Source organism: Pipra filicauda, unplaced genomic scaffold (genome assembly GCF_003945595.2).
Source record: "Pipra filicauda isolate LSUMZ 115617 unplaced genomic scaffold, ASM394559v2 scaffold78_size3787270_pilon, whole genome shotgun sequence".
NCBI classification, from domain to species: domain Eukaryota; kingdom Metazoa; phylum Chordata; class Aves; order Passeriformes; family Pipridae; genus Pipra; species Pipra filicauda.
In genome coordinates, this window is record NW_024104964.1 from 2155915 (window position 1) to 2169121 (window position 13207).

General features: G+C 49.5%; 1 protein-coding gene across 3 annotated transcripts in view; it reads left to right on the forward strand.

Moving 5' to 3' along the window:
* The window catches only part of LOC114000743 (schwannomin-interacting protein 1), a 134079-nt gene that overhangs the window by 98391 nt on the left and 22481 nt on the right, over positions 1 to 13207 (forward strand). The gene's annotated exons all lie outside the window — the stretch shown is intronic.

The following is a 13207-nucleotide window of genomic DNA, read 5'->3' on the forward strand; positions in this document are numbered from 1 at the left end:
GCTCTGGAGCCAGGCTGGGAGAGCTGGGGGGGTTCCCCTGGAGAAGAGAAGGCTCCAGGGAGAGCTGAGAGCCCCTTGCAGGGCCTAAAGGGGCTCCAGGAGAGCCGGAGAGGGACTTGGGACAAGGGATGGAGGGACAGGACAGGGAGGAATGGCTTTAAGTTGCAGGAGGGTGGATTTAGGTGGGATACTGGGAAGAAATTCTTGACTGTGAGGGTGGGAGGCCCTGGCACAGGTTGCCCAGAGAAGCTGTGGCTGCCCCATCCCTGGAAGTGTCCAAGGCCAGGCTGGACGGGGCTTGGAGCAACCTGGGCTAGTAGAAAGTGTCCCTGCCCAGGGAATGAGATGAGCTTTAAGGCCCATTCCAACACAATCCATTCTGTGATTTTCTAACTTTCCTGGAATATCTTTGGCCACGGTGAAAGCTGATTCCCTGCTACTCCAGGGATGGGGCCAGGGATGCTGTTGGTGCCTGGTGGGTGCAAGGTGCCACCACCAGGCTGTCTGAGAGGTGGCTTCTCCTTAGAGAGGCAGAGGAATAACAGCTTTTCCCAGACTGGGAGTGGTGCCAGGCTGGTGGTACACGTTCCCCTTTCCTAAGGGAAAGAATCTTCCCTAAGAACCTGCTGTTTGTCAGCCGGGATGAAACCCCCAAACACTGTTTTGCAGCAAACCCTGTAAATTGTGGTGTGATCTCACTCTTTGCAGAGTGACTTAGGAATTGCTCAGAACTTTGGAGCTGCAGTGATGTTGTGTGAACAAGCACTGCAGACACACCGGTGACTCTGGTTGAGACTCTTCCATAATGTATGAATTCAAAGGAATCCACAAAATCTCCTGGAAGCTCTGCAGGGAGCCTTGGGATGCGCTGGAACACGTGATGAGCCGCGTGTGCCTCCCCAGCCAGACCCTACAGCCTCGCCTCTGGCACGCCTGGCTTTCTGTCAGGATTTTTGGGTTTTTAAAAGGCATTCCAGCCCTTTACTTCCTGTGAAGTCATCGAGCTCAGGGAGGTGGGGATTTCCCCCCCAAAGCCTTGAATTACAACTAATTGGTGACAAATCTGGGTGGGTGCTGGGCATGATGAGTAAGCTGAGGGCTGAGTGGGACTGCTACCATGCAAGGGGGTGCTTTTTTCCAAAGCCTGAACGTTGTAGCCTCGGCGCCCTGAGGAACTGACAGGTAACATCCTTAATTACAGTCATTTGTGCAGAAACTCGGCTTAAAGAAAAAATACCCACCTCATTTTTGTGGTCTGGGAGCTCCTTTCTGCAGCCTTATCTGATCAACTCTGCTGGCAGCACCCACTGCTGGAAACTCTTTGCCTCCAGGCATGTGCTTCTCCAGGTGAGCTGTCAGCGAAGGAATTTTGCCTGTTGACCCCTGTAAGGATTTTCCTCCTCCATCCTCCCGTTCTCTCCTGCCAGCACAAAGGCTCTGGAAGGTAATCAGGCTGCCTCACGCCCCGACTTGTCCCGCAGAGAGCCGGGGTTTGCAGTGCTGTGCAAACCAAGCGCTCCTCGGCAGCACGTGGAGCTGGTGATGGACCCCCAGGTTTGGGAATCGAGGAGCCCAACACCTTGAGAGCACCTCCCACGGGTAGGACTGAGCTGCTGCTTCTCTCACACCCACAGCAACTGGAGTTTTTCACTCTACAGTGAGTTTTCCAGTGGAGAGACCTTCCTCCACTCTCCACCCCACTGGCTGTCCTGGAGGCACCTGAGGAAGCTCCTGGTTTGCTTTCCATCCCTGTGTTTGCTCCAGGATTCCCCTTCCCCTGGCTCACAGGGTAAAGGAGGAGGAGATAGTCCAGCTCTGCTCCTTCCACTTCCCACCTGGATCGAAGGGAAAGGGCTGTTGGCAGCAGCCCAGACCCTGCTGGGAAGGGACATTTCACCTCCTGGCTTGCTCAGAAGGGGTGTTTGATGCCCCCATGGTTCCTCCTGCCCCTCCTGGGCTGTGTCTGTAGCACCCAGTGTTCCCCTGCATGGACCTTCAAGGCTAAACCAGACCGAAGAGAAAATCTCTGGTTTTATTTTTGTTTTTCCTGCCCTTGACATTTCCCTGCGGTTCAGTGTCTTGCTGTTTATAACAAAACCTTGCCTTGCCCTGCTGGAAGCCCGAGTGTTTGTAAACATGGGAATCATGAAGTGAAAGCAGCCAGGAAGCGAGTTCCGAGGGGATGGACTGGGCTGCTCCAACTGCTGCAGAATATCTCAGGAAAAGGGAAATTTCACTGGAACAGGCCTTGGCCGGTGTGGTCTGAAATCGTCTCCTCACCAGGGATGGGATGTGAAAGCAGCTGCTGCTCTGAGTGCAAGTGAAGTGATGCTGCTGAGAGACCTCCCAGGACCAGCTGGGTCAGGATCTGTCCATCCTGGCCATGCCACATCCTTGGGCAGGTTCTTCTCAAGGTGCCACCCAGGTCCCTAATGCCACATGGCTCTGGGAGGGTCCACATGGGTGAGGTGGGAAAATGGTGTCTAGAAATGGAGAATATTTCCTTTTTTTTACCCAAATAAAGGTGAAATGACTGTTTTTGAAGCTGCACTTGGGCAGACAAGCAGCTACAGGCCCAGTGGGTTGTGTTAAATGTCCCTTGAATCTTCTGGACTCCACCTGAGGGAAGAAATCCCATCCTTTCTGAGGGCAGCGGCTGCTCAGCAGGTTCATCACGGAGATGCTTGGATCAATCTCATCACCCAGCTGCACGGATCCACCCCCTCCCATTTTTTTAATTTTTCCCCTTTGCTCCACTCCTGGCTGTCTCCAAAGCAGTAGCAAATGTGCCATGAGATGATTTATGGCTCCGGGGAGCTGTGGAGGTGCCGGGGAAGCAGCGACGCCCCGCTCGCCGCTCCGCTAATGGCTCCAATAAAATCCAAATCGGCCTTAATGGTTTTAATATTCTTCCCATCGCAGCTCCGAGGATGGTAATTACAATCAATAGGATGTATTGTCTGAGAATAATATCTGCAAATTCCACAGTCAATTAAAAAAAACCCCACGCTTGCAGGAGGGGAAAGTGGCTCAGGCAGCTCCGACTTACCCTCGCTCGTGCCAGGCTGGGGAGGGGAGGGCACTGCTGAGGGAATTGTGCTGCCCACAAAGCTTGTTGCAGGCAGTGGTGATAAAAGCTCACCCCTGCAGCCTCCAGGACTTCTGCAGAAGCCTTTTGTGTGGGTGAGGGTGTGCTGGAGCCTCTTTTTCGTCACTAAAATATTCCTGCGTGTGCTGTAGAGACAGATTGATGCCCGTTATTTGGTCACTTCGGTGGTAAATAGAACAGATCCCACATCAGCACTGGGTCCAGACACATCACTTGGCCCCAGGCAACATTTACAGTGTGTTAGGAACTTAAATTTGGTTCCTTCTGACTTATTTGGTCCTCAAGGTTGTCCTGAGCCAGTGGAGGTGGGCACAGTACTCCTGCTCTGCTCAGAGCTGGGTGTGATCAGCATCCAGCTGCCCAGGAAGGTCTGCAGAGCACTTGGGGGGGTCCCTGAAAGGCAGAAAAGAAGATCCAGAACTGGTGGTGACAGTCCTAAACTCACCAGGTGCAGGCTGGAAGAGTTTCAGGTCTGCATTTGGAAAGAGCTGGAAACCTCCTGGAAGTGTTGGAAAGTGTGGATGTGGCACTTGGGGCCACGGTCTGGAGGTGAATGTGGTGGTGCTGGTTAACAGCTGGACTTGGTGGTCCTAGAGGGCTTTTCCAGCCTTAGTGATTCTGGACTTGATGGTCCTCGAGGGCTTTTCCAACCTTAATGACTCTTGTGATTCTATGGAAAGGCTTTAAGGGCTCAAGCAGGAGATGCCCAAAGCTGGTAGGATGGCATTGATGGCCCAGGTAAATACCTGTTTCTTCTGCCTGTGGCTTTATTGGTGTCTCCTCTCACGGCTGCTGGAAGTTTGAAGTGAATTCGAAGCATGTATTGCAGCGTGGGCTGAAAGCTTTAAATAACCTCATAATTGGCCATGGACAGGGGTCTGGTTTTCCTGGGTCAGAGCAGCTGTCACGGAAGGAGAAATGTGGAGACCAGGTTGGAAAGAGGGAGGAGAGAAATGGAGCCAGGAATGGTGTTTCTCCACCCAACAGCTGCTGGTTAAAGCCCTGTGAGAGTGTTGGACTGTCAGGAGCATGAATTGAGATCAAGCACAGACCCTTGGTGGAGAGCTTTGGTCCACCCTGGAGTGCTGTGCCAGCATTTAGGGAGCAAACACGGCCTTGAAGATTGGCAGTGAGTTTGTTCTCACTTCAAATAAGCAATAACTGCTTGATTGAGCTCTCCTGAAGTGTTGGTTTCTTCATCCCCAGCTGATGTGAGATGTTGCCTTGGCTGGGAGTGTTGGGAGCAGGGAGTGACAGCCGGGGCTTTAATGCCTGGGAGCAATTTTCCCCAGACAAGAGCTGTCAGCCTGTTAACTTCTGACACACTGATTTCCAAAATCAAACTTCTACCTTGCAGAAAATTGCCTTTTTGTCATTCCTTCAGCCCAGGGGCCCAGCAGGACCTTCTCTGTCCACCTGACAGCTCTTTTGCCTGCTTGATTTGCCCATTTAGCTCTTCACCGGGCAAAGCTGTGATGAGGGAGGTTCCTCAGGGCCCTTAATTTGTTTGAAGGCTTTGACACGAAACCAGACCTTTTAACTGGGGAAAATGCCATCATTTGAGCCCAGCTAGAGATCTGCTTTGTGCCAGTGTCCCTGGGGTGGGGACCTGTGGGATGTGTTGCAGGGAATCAGCACAGGGCTGGACTTTGGCCACGTTCCACCCAGCTCAAAGGTCAGGGGAGGCTGGGGAGGTGTTAATGATCCTGCCAGAGTGTGCCATGGCACTGAGCTCGGAAAACATCCCTAGGAATTCTCGATTCCTGTTCCTTGCAGTTGGTAATTACACAGATTGGAGAGAGGTGTGTTTGCAGCTTCCCAAACCAGGCCAGGCAAACCCCCACCATTAATAACCCTGAGCAAAAGCTTTATTTCCATTGCTGCTGCAGAGCCTTGCAGGAAGGAAAGGGCCAAACACTGGGGGTGGCAGCACGTGGGGTCTGTTTGATGGATGATTCTCCTTTATTTGAGTATTTCTGGGATGTGAACTCCTCTGGGTGATGGACCCCTGTGAGCTGGCACTGCTTCCCAGTCGACTGGTAAGTGGATGGTTCCTCAGGGATGTGGAAATCACCAGGAAAAGCTGAGAAAGTTGGGTTGTTTTAACACTAATGGTGTTGCAGCAACAGTAAATGTCCCTTTCGTGTGCTTGTGCAACGCTGGGGGATGATATTGGTGATCTGGCTGTGGAAAGGTCTGTTTTAACTCAATATTTTTGGTAGTGGGTATGGTAAGTAGCAAATGTGAAGGATTTTCCAATGAGAGAAGTGAGTCTTTACGCCAATCAAAAATTTTAATGTCTCAGAACATGGTTTTGTTGGTGAAATCTTGAACTAAAGGGATTCTGGAGCCCCTCCCCTGCTGCTAATCCTTCAAATTCCCACTCGATCTGAAGTGTCTGGGTTGAAATAGCAGCAGGAATGCTTATTTGCCTGGATAATAATTATGTACTTAATGCATCTATTTCTTGCATATTAGATGTGATAAATGCAAGGCACTGGGGGTTTAATCCTCAGAATTGACCTGTGCTGTGGAAAAGCTGATATTTTGGCTGTGGATGGAGAGTGTGGATCTGGCAGTGGGGTGGGAGGAGGGTTCTGTAACACCTGGAACTATGGAAAATGCTGCGTGTGGAGAGGGAAATTATGGGCAGAGGGTATTTAAAACCATATAAAAAGAGGTTACTCAGTGCAACTCAAAGCACAGTTGCAGATCTACAGAGGAGCACTCAAATTCCAGGCTCATCCTGACTCCAAAACTAACGGTGACAGCTGTTGCTCAGGGACCTTTCTGCTGAAAATCCGTATTTAAATACTCTAAGTAATGCTCGAAATACCCCCCAAGACCTCACAGAGTGTGTTTATTACCAGCAGAATTGGCTTAGCAGTGATAGGAACAGCAAGAATTACTGTGATTTGTTTCCTTATTGCTCTCTGCCTGGATTTGAGGTGGGTTTGCTTTAACTGGTTGGAAAATTAAGTGGTTATTTTTCTAAAATTTGTGTAGAAGCTGGAAAGAAATGACCGGATCCTGACTGTATCCAGGGCATCATTTCTCCTAAAACATCAGTAAAAATAAGACTTTTATGATGCTTTTTGAGGGGAAACCCTGTTGAGGAGGAGTATAAAATTCCTGTGTTAAGTTTGGTACAATCAGCACTGGACGTAAATCTGATTTTTGCAGGTTCTCCCAGTGCCTTACAATAGGTTTTTATTTTCTAAACCGAACAGCTGTCGAAAATAATCACATCATCTGATCAGTTTAGTGTTTTCCACTAAAAATCCAGGAATTCCTATGGATCAGGGGCTGCTTCCCCATCCTCTGCCAGGCAGAGGAACTCTGCTGAGGGTCTCTGGTTCTCCTCCACCAGGGTTTACTCTATTTTGTCTGTTCAATCTTCAAATAATTCTGCTTTTGTGACGGAAGTTTCCTTAGTTAGAACTAAAAAGGTTTAAAAATATCCCTCCCAGCTCTCCCACCGACCTGGCTCTGAAATCAATCCTGAGCCAGCACAGCTTTGGTGGAAAATGACTTTTCCTCTTGCAATTATCAGCAATTGTTGCCTTAGATGTGAGGTGCTACATAATCCCTCTTCTCCTCAAGGGATTCCAGCTTCTTCCAGCACTTGGATCATTTTTTGGGGTGTTCATCTTTCCCTTTTGTGTCCCAGAAGTGGGAGATCTTATTTATACCCCCCCTGTGGGTTTGCAGCCCAGAGGTTTGTAGATCTCCTTCAAATGAGAAAATCACACTAAGGACATTTGTTTCAGCTGCCCTGGGCTTTGTTACAGTGAAATCCGAGTTTTTTTGGAGGAAATAGCTGCAGTTTGGAAGGGTCAGGGAGGAAAGGGAAGTGCTGGGCTGAGATTTGATCCCCTCTCTGCTGGTAGATGGCAACGTTAAGAAATAAAAGAGAACTATATTAAAGTGCTTAATTCTTTATGCACACAAAAGCTGCTGGTGTGTGTGGCCTGTAGGGAATCGAGATGCTTTTAGTGAGTTATTAAAAATTTAATCTAAACTTTTTATTTCATATAATTCCTACGTTGGATTTATTAAAGAGGGACTTGGGGAACTAGTAATTCTGTGCCTGAGTCATGGATGGTCATCCTCCCCCCTGGCTCCTTGGCTTGAGGGGTGTTTGATGAGCAACTGTTCTTGGTAGTTAAGAAAAAAAAAAATAATTAATCAGTGAATCATTCTTCCATCCTGACTCCTCTGTGCTGTGCTTTTGCATTAATGCAGAATATCCAGCTGCTTATTTAGCATTTATCCAGCTGGCCTTCCCTTTCTTCTGCTGCTTTCTCAGCCATTAGTTCTCATTTTCAAAGCATAAAACCAACTTCTGGCTGTGCCTTGCAAAGACCAAAGGGGCCTTTTCTTGAGAGGAAGGCTCCCAGCTTGTTATTCCTGTAGGCTCACCTGGGAGCTGTTGGGAGCAGCAGGGAAACATCCTGTAGCCTTGGAAAAAAAAAAAAAAAACAACAACAAACATCTCCAGGACCCTTTCCCAGTCTCTGCTTCTGGGAAGGGCAAATTAGGTGAAAATCAGGGTCCCTGCAAACTTGGAATATGGCCTTGACCCCTCTTCTCCAGGAATTCCTTTGAGCTGCATCCCAAATGACCAAAATGGATGATATTTCCGTAGATTAAATAATGTTTAAATTGCACAAAATAGGTGCTCAGAGCTTGGCCAGTCCTCCCCCCTGTACAAAGGCTGGAGGAACTAAGCTGTTTCCCAGGAAATACCAGTCCAGGCTGTCCACAGGAGATGAGGGTTTCCCACATTTGCAGGTGGAATCAGAGAACATTGAGGGCTTGGAATGGACCTTGAAGTTCCTCGAGTCCCCTGTCCCCATATTGCCATGTAAATATATATATATTTGGCTTGATGTAAAGATGAAAGATGAGATTTTGTGGTGGTGGTGCTGGGCCATTCCCCAGCCCAGATCTCTGCATGGCTTGGTCCAACATGGGGCTGTGTTATCCCCAGGGAACGGCTCCAAGCTCCCATCCTCTCCAGAGCTCCATTTGCAGTCCCTTCTGCTTTGTTCTCCCCACGTTTTCATCCTCATGAAAAGCTTGGGATGTAGAATTAGCTGCAGGTTTATGTCACTGAAATTGCTGAGACAAATCATAGACACTGGAGAGCTGCTGCAGCCTCCAAAAACCCTTCCAAGGCCTCCAGCATTCCTTTAGGAAGGCTGGAGCTCACAGCCAGTGTAGTGTCTATATAACAATTAACAGTGTTAGTGCCTGTTAATTACTCTGATTTTCATGTTTTGCCCTGGACCAAACCAAACTGGAATCCAGATGGAGCAGTTTGAGGTCCAGATCCAACCCTGCCTTGATTCCCAAGGGGCAGCGTCTCATCCCAGAGATGAGGTGCCTGTGACACAGTAACTGGAGCTTTAGGAAAAGGGGGGTTTTTTTTGCTTGTTACATTAATCCATATGGAGGAGAATTAGTAAACATGTAACATAGCACGTGCCTGCTGGAGAAACAACAGTTTCCTGTAAAGTAAACTTTCCCCAGGGAAAGCCACCAGAAGGATCCAGGTGCCTTGGACACGCCGTGGCTGTTTCCAGCCTGGAGACGAGTATTCCTTGGAGAACACCCACTGTGGGGAAGCAGAGCCCTCCTGTGCTCCCCAGCACAGCTCCCTGAGAGCTGGGGGACTTTGTTTTGTCCCTTTGAGCTGTAATTGCTCTGCTGCAGCAGCCACAGTTCCCACCTCCCTCTCCTTTTCCTCCCGTGCCTCGGGGCTTTGGTGTCGCCCATTCCCTTTCTCCCTTGTCTCCTGGTTTGAGGCCAGACCCAGGCCCAGCTCCACGGGTGGGGTGTCAATCCAACCTCCAGCCCAGCCTTTGTCACCCCAGACAGTGTCCTACACCCATGTGGGACAAGCACAAACAAGGCTCCAGCCAAGGACAAACAGGATCGAGCCAGACATGGAGGGGCTGGAGCGTGTCCAGGGAAGGGAACAGAGCTGGGAAGGGGCTGGAGCAGCAGGAGCAGCTGAGGGAGCTGGAGGGGCTCAGCCTGGAGAAAAGGAGGCTCAGGGGGGACCTTCTGGCTCTGCAACCCCCTGACAGGAGGGGGGAACCGGGGGGGGGTCGGGCTCTGCTGCCAGGGAACAAGGGACAGGAGGAGAGGGAACGGCCTCAGGCTGTGCCAGGGGAGGGTCAGGTTGGATATTGGGAGAATTTCTTCACTGAAAGGGTTGTCCAGCCCTGGCACAGCTGCCCAGGGCAGTGGTGGAGTCCCTGTCCCTGTGGATGTGGCACTTGGGGACATGGGTCAGTGGTGGCCTTGGCAGTGCTGGGGATGGTTGGACTCGGTGATCACAGAGGGCTTTTCCAACCTCAACAATTCTGTGATTCCATGGTCAGTGGCTGTGAGCAAACAGTGGCCATGACTCTGGTTTACAAAGCAGGCCTGGCTGTGGCTTTAGTTTCATGTTAAAAGGTCATTTGTGATCCCTCTGCTCTGGGCTGGCAGCTCCTGGGAGAGCTGATGGAGAGAAGCTGTGCAGCAGAGACACAACAACCTGCTCTGGCTTTTCTTTCCCAGCTCCTTTTGCACTGATAGTTTGGTAAAACCCAGAAATATAATCTCTAATTTCTCTGTAGAGGGAATCTGAGGCCAGAACCAGCCTCTGCTTAATGGCACATCCTGAGGTTGTGCCAACACCTGATTGCTGAGGAGTTCCTGAGGCTTTGCCAAAACATCCCTGGGCTTGTTTGCAGGAGTAGGGCTTATTCCTAGAGCCTGCCCTGGTGATGTAGCGGTGTAATGGTGGATTTAATTCCCTGACATGAAAGGTAGGAGTCCAAAGTGGCATTAAAAGCAGAGAGTGTGGTAGGGCCCGATATGGAACGAGTGCTCCTGCTCCCCTGGCCGTCTGCAGGGGCTGAAATTGGGCCAAGACACAGCTTTATGTGCAGCACTGCTCTCTTTTCTTCTTTACATTTGACTTTTCGTTTGTCTTCACGAGTGTTGAAGCACTAAAGCCTTATTTCACTGCTTAATTATCATTATTCCTTTTAAACTGGAAAATTACGGTGGAGCAGCGCGCGGAGCCGGAACGCTGTGTGCGTGTTAGTCCTGCTGGAAAAGGGGTTTGGAGACATGAGGGCTGCTCTGGATGAATGGGATGCTTAGAGAAGCTCAGGAGACAGCCCCAGTCATGAGAACAAACAGCAGTTCTCTGGGTTTTGGTCACAGGAACAAGGGGCCACTGTGTGCAAATGCAGCCCCGCTGTGCCAGGGTGACGTGATGCTCCCAATCCTGCTCCCAGGTATCTTGAGCATTCCCAGGGATTTTCACATTAGAGGTGCTGGAAAGCTGCAGGCTGAGCTTTGGTGTTCCTTTGTGTTTATATCAATCACAGGCTGCTTGGAGTTAGAAGGGACCTTAAAGCTCATCTTGTTCCATGGGCAGAGACACCTCCCACCCAGGCTGCTCCAAGTTGGCCTCGGACACTTCCAGGGGTGGGGCAGCCACAGGTTCTCTGGGCCTCACCCTGGCAAGAATTTCTTCCTTACTAATGCCTCTGTTGTCCCATGGCTTCATCCCGAGAGAAAACTGCAAGTTGCACCTTCCCCTTTGTGCTCATCCAAATTAATCCTCTGGGAGCCAGCGCTGCCCTTGCTGGGCCCTTCTGCCCTCAGGGACTCCATCGCTCACTTCAGGCACTCCATTTGGACACAAAGATGGTGTAAGTGGAAAAAAAATCCAACCCCCAATGTCTACCAACCCCCTGACATGCCTGGCTGTCAATACTGGTCTGATTCCAGCAGACACCTTAAAATGAATCACCTTAAAATTATCTTTATTCCGTGTAAGACTCGCAGAAAACAAGACCCCGTGTTATCAGGAGGAGCTGGAGGCTGCCAGAACAAGAGGAAAGGAATGCCTGAGGTAGAGCAGGAGAGGGGGAGAAATGAGATTTAAGAGACAGGAGTCTTTTCTTGCTCTTATATGGTGCTGCCTTGCCACCAGCAGCAGCCCCGTGGCTCCCTCTCTCCATGACTAATAAGGCTCACTTGGGATCCACCCTTGCTTATCCTGTTATTTTTAGCTTTTTCCAGCTTCATGCTCTCTGTGCCTGCCCTACCGAGGGGGATAACTTCATGTCTTATTTTAAAGACTGGGTTTGGTGTCAGGAAGGAGCAGGAATGGGATTTCTTAGCGCGGATGGAATTGGTTTTGGGGCTGTAAGTGATACCCATTAAGGGTAATCAGCTTTCTGCCCCGGGCTGCTGCAGCACAAGAGGATTATTGGTTTTCCTTTCTCGAGTGACAGTGGGGTTGGGAGGCAAACTGAAAAAAAAAAAAATCAGCTTTACAGCCGTTTGTTTAAAGGCTGAAAAGTTAAAATCAACCTGAAGCAGGAGTGGGGCTTTACTCACATTGGACCTGTGTTTGCTCCATCCCATCCTTCCCAAACCCCCTGATCTCAGCAGTGTCAGGGATTGAACTTCTCTGAAGGATTATTGGTTTGGGGAGTGTTGTGTGCATGGTATAAGTAAACTCCCCCCAAAAAGGTGGATTTCTGGCAGTAAGCTTGGAATTAATGGGGATCTGCCTTCAGAGCTGTGGCAAAAATCCACAATTTCTGTCCTGCCCACGACTCAGAGGAAGGTTTGTCCCTGCAAACTCACTCTTTTCTTGAGGAAGCATTTAAAGGGCACACAGTCACCTGTTTGGACCAGTATATTCATATTGATGGGCTTTGCTTCTGGTTGAAAAGGAAACTTTTCATTCCACGGTGTGTTTGTGACCCGGGTGTGTTTATTCTTCAGCCTGCAAGTCCCTGCTCTGGGCTTTTTATCGCCCGTTTTGCAATTCAAATGAGCTGTAAAAAAAGCCAGCCCAGAAATAAGCCCTCTCAGCTGTTCCCAACTGGAAAGCAGGAGGGGAATGGAAAGGGATAGATGACCTGGAGGCAACCCCGCGGCAGGATAATCCCATCCCCACCCCCAGATGTTGCCCTCTGGCTCCTGTGGGGTCACAGCCTTATTTATAACTGATATCTCTTATTTATAAGTGATAACTCAGCCCCTGATTTTTGCTGCAGGATGAAATAAGTGCAGCCCCGTTGTACAGGGCACACGAAAAAGGAATTAATCACCTGTATTTCAATGCAGGTTGTGCTGCTCTGCCTGCCTGCAGTTCCAGGGATTTTTGCCACAATTAAAAGGGCTTAATATTTCATCCAGAAATTACTTTTGGCCCCAGACCAGTGGCTTAATGGTTTCTAAGTGTTGGGGCATGGGATGTGGGATTTCTGCCTCCAACTCAGCAACACTTCCACATAATTCCTGCTGTCCCAGGAAGGTGAAGGCCACCCTGTCCTTCATCCTCTCAGGGAAAATCTCTCTCTTGTCCTGCCATTTTTCCCCTCTTCTCTCTTACTCCTGGAAAAATACATTAATTCTCTCTGCTGCTGTTAAAATGTGTGTCATGGGGCCCAGTGCAGCTTTATTGTTTTCAAATATGTTTTCGAAAATAACAAATTTAATATTTGGAAAATGAAAATAAATAAAATAATTGGGGAGAAGAAGGATGGGGAAACTTGTCTGTGAGCTGCATGTGCTGACCATGGATTTGAAAATACATAACTGGGTTATTAGGGCAGTGAAAAACTTCTATTAAATTTGGTATCAAAGAGATCAGATGAAGATGTTCCTCACAGCTCACACTTTAATGATTTTCAGCTATTCTGTGTCAATATTTATAAAGCTGCAGCTTTGGGAATATTTCATGGAAGATTTCAGATGGTTTTGGGAGCTGATGGCTATCAGGATTCTTCAGCCCAGCACGGCTTGGAGCAGAAAATAGGATTTAGAGGTGAAGTCAGGGGGTCTCCTTGATTGCAGGGTGGTGTGGATGCCCTGGCTGATGGTGCCAGGCTGCTCCTGGTGAAGGCAGGGGGTGAGTCGGGCACAGCTGGTGCAGCAGGACTGGGAATGCTGCTGGGAGCAGCTGTCCCTGGGCTGCATTGGCACATCAGCTGCAGGGAGGGAGGATGGCTGAGCTTTGAGTTCAGTTCAGCTCGGGCAAATATCACCCAGCCCAACCCCTCTGCTTTC